Source organism: Myodes glareolus, chromosome 13, assembly GCF_982192425.1.
Source record: "Myodes glareolus chromosome 13, mMyoGla1.1, whole genome shotgun sequence".
Classification (NCBI taxonomy): Eukaryota; Metazoa; Chordata; class Mammalia; order Rodentia; family Cricetidae; genus Myodes; species Myodes glareolus.
This window is the reverse complement of record NC_142038.1, coordinates 28,754,900-28,758,478: the sequence shown is the minus strand read 5'-3', so window position 1 is coordinate 28,758,478 and position 3,579 is coordinate 28,754,900.

The following is a 3,579-nucleotide window of genomic DNA, read 5'->3' as shown; positions in this document are numbered from 1 at the left end:
ATAGAGGTCGCACTTCCCAAAGTGGAAACATTATAATGGGCTTGCACAGAATCTGCCCCTAGGTTCATGACACCTGGAACTTATCCGGCCTGCCCTCTGCCATTTTTCTGGGAAAGGGAATATACGGCAAAAAACCCTTATGCAGGGCGACATATCTCTCAGAGAGGGCCATTCTCTGTGCGATGCTCTTTAGCTCGACAACCTTCAGGGCTAGCTAAGCCAAGCACTCCACCCTATGCAATGGACAGAGGTGTCCTAGGGGTGCAGGAGCTGGTTGGCATAAACCTTACTGCTTCAGCATAGATAACCACATCAGTAGAGGTTCCCTGTTCCAGGGCAGCCAGCGCTTGTGCAATAACCACACTTTGTCCCTATGACTTTGGGATTTGAGTCAGCAGACCATCCAGAGGAGAAACACTGATCCACAGCATAGGGCTGTTCCAAACATTCCCGCCCCCACCCAATCTTAAAGTAGGAGATGAAGGACACAACCCAGGACTGGAATCCTTCGGCTAAGCTTATAAATAGAAGGTAGGGGAGCCCCAGAGTCTTATTGGTTGTAAAATAAAAAAACGAGGAAACACTGCCACTCTATGGCTGACTGGTGTCGGTTTCAGGAAGGCTGAGAGTATCCCCCATCGCTGCTCCTTCGTAACCTGCTCCTTCGTAACCGTTGTCATCCATCCGCAAAATGGTAGGAGGAACAGAAGCCAAATCTTCAGGCGAGTCCGCGTGTTGTGGGTCACCCCTCACCGTTCGGGTCAGTCTTTCTGGCACCCAGAATGGATTTTCCTGGTCCTGCGGGAACACACAAACAGCTCCCCTGGATCTCAATAGGATGGGATCTGGGCCTTTCCATTCATTAGAAAACACATCTTTCCATATAACCAAATCCTTGGGCCGCTGCGGATCCGAACTATGTCGTGTTGCAGCATTCTGGCCATTATCATCCAGATTTAAAAAATTTATAGTGAACAGAGCCATGGCAATGGCTACTCTTGGTGTCGGGGGTAATTCCTTCAATATTCCCCCTTTTTGTTTAAGTAGATAAGATTTGAGTGTGCGATGTGCTCGCTCTACAATACCTTGCCCCTGGGGGTTATAAGGCAGGCCTGTAATGTGTGTGACTTGCATCTGTGCACAAAATTGTTTAAACTTTTGAGAAGTATAGTCAGGCCCATTATCCGTCTTTAAAGATGTGGGCTTGCCCCAAGCACTCCATGCCTCAAGACAATGTTGAATGACATAAGAGGTTTTTTCTCCTGTAAGTGGTGTGGCATGAATAACGCCAGAGCATGTGTCAATTGACACATGCACATACTGAAGTTTTCCAAAGGCAGTGATATGAGTCACATCCATCTGCCATATTTGCAAAGGCGCAATCCCTCTGGGGTTTACGCCAGTGTGTCTGACAGGGAGAAACTGGCAACAATTGTGACATTGGGTTACAATATCACGAGCCTCCTTTCTGGTAAGAGAAAAACGTTTACGCAGGGTTTCAGCTGTAACATGAAAATTATCATGAAAGGTTTTAGCGGTCTGTAATGGGGAGGCAAGAGCTACCGCAGCAAGCTGCGTAGTACGATCAGCCAGATCATTACCTAAACTCATGGGGCCCGGGAGCCCCGAATGTGCTCTTATGTGTGTGATAAAAAATGGAGCTCTCCTATTTAGTAAACAGTCCTGTATCCTCTGGAAAAGAGCTGCCACTGTACTAGTAGGTTTTATAATTCCAGCGGTCTCTAATAATTTAAGAGCATTAACCACATAGGCAGAATCAGAAACAATATTAAGAGGACAATGAAATTTTTGAAGAACCTCTAAAACCACCATGCATTCCACCACCTGGGGTGAGGTGGCAGAAAAGTTCTTTGTATATATTTTAGAATCCACAACATAGGTTCCCACACCATTTTTGGAGCCATCTGTATACACTATCACCCCGTCTTTTAGCAGGGCAGAAGACGTAACTCGGGGAAACACAATGGAATGACATGCAGCAAACTGCAGCAGAGGGTGTTTGGGATAATGATTATCAATTTTTCCTGAAAAGGTGGTAACCAAAATTGCCCAATCGTCAGAGGTGGCGGCCAAAGTTTGTATCTGAAAGGAGGTGTAGGGAACTATCATAACCGCTGGATGCTTACCAAAATGACTAACAGACATTTTAAGGCCTTTAAGGGCAATTTGAGCTATAGCAGCTGGATACCAATCAATACTTTTGTTAGGAGAAGCATGCGGATGGATCCACAGTAACGGTCCATCCTGCCATAACACAGCAGTGGGTAGCTTTCTTGTTTTAAACACACATAGAACAAATGGTTGAGTTTCATCAATACAGCACAGCTGTGCCTCCTTAATGGATTCCTCCACTAGTAATAAGGCTGCTTCTGCTGCCGGCGTCAAGGCCCGAGGGGAGGTAATATGAGTATCCCCTTCCAAGATATCAAACAATGGCTTCAAATCAGCAGAGGGGATTTTTAAAAACGGTCGCAGCCAATTAATATCTCCTAACAACTTTTGGAAATCATTTAATGTTCGCAAATCGTCCCTATAAATTTTTATTTTTTGTGGTAGAATCTTTTCAGGAAGAATAACAGAACCTAAGAATTGGCCAGTGTCTGTAATCTGGACCTTCTCAGCGGCTAACTCCAAATATTGACCCATGCTGACAAGCGACGCTTTTGCAACTGTCTCCCAATCTGCCGGAGTCATGGTACTCAAGGCTAATCTGTCCAATTGGGCTAATGTGAAATTAGCGGTCACTCCATATTTTCTAACTGACTCTGCTAATTCTTTTATTTGGTTGTACTCCACAGGCGCATACACCCGTCCATTTTCCCCTTCGTAAACGGGGAAGGCCAGGTGCAGCTTTCTCTTGACCTTGTCAGGGATAAATGAAAAAGTCTTTGGCCCAAGGTGTTCCTCATAAGGAGGCGCCGAAGGGGCAGTCGGGCGAGGGCGCAGCTCGTCCGGAGGCGGATGGGCCCTTTGGGATGACCTCATGGCCCTACCGCTGGTTAATTCTGCCTCCTCCCCTGTATCTAGTTCTTCTACCTCTTCTCCTGAGCCAGAACTTTCATGCTCACTTTCATGGTCACTTTCAATTTGCAGAGCTTCAAGCTCCTGCAGAGGATATAAACTACTGTCCTTTCCTTTTTTCTTATTGTTGGTTCCAGAAATCTTTCGACCTTGTAAATTAGTCTTCTCCCCCATTCTTATTTTCTTAAAACCACGGGGGGGGGGGGGGGTCTTTTTTCCTTATTTGAGACTGTGCGCGCACCTAACCTCTCACTGTACTCAGTTTCTGAAATGCTATCCTGGACTTCCTCCGTGGCAGCAACCGCCTGGTAGGATTCATCTTTTAAGCAATCTTTGGCGAAAAATAAGAGGACTAATAAAAGAGGTAGCAAGGCCCCTACGAAACCTTCCCAATGCGGAAACAAGTCAAGCCCCAAACTGAAAAATCCAGGAAAAGCCATATCTCTCTGAGTATACAGACCTGCAGTTCTGAATCCTCCTTGTGTCCAAGGGGTCTCCGGCGGTGCGAGCAGTTGTCAGGGTCCCTCAGCGTCCCGA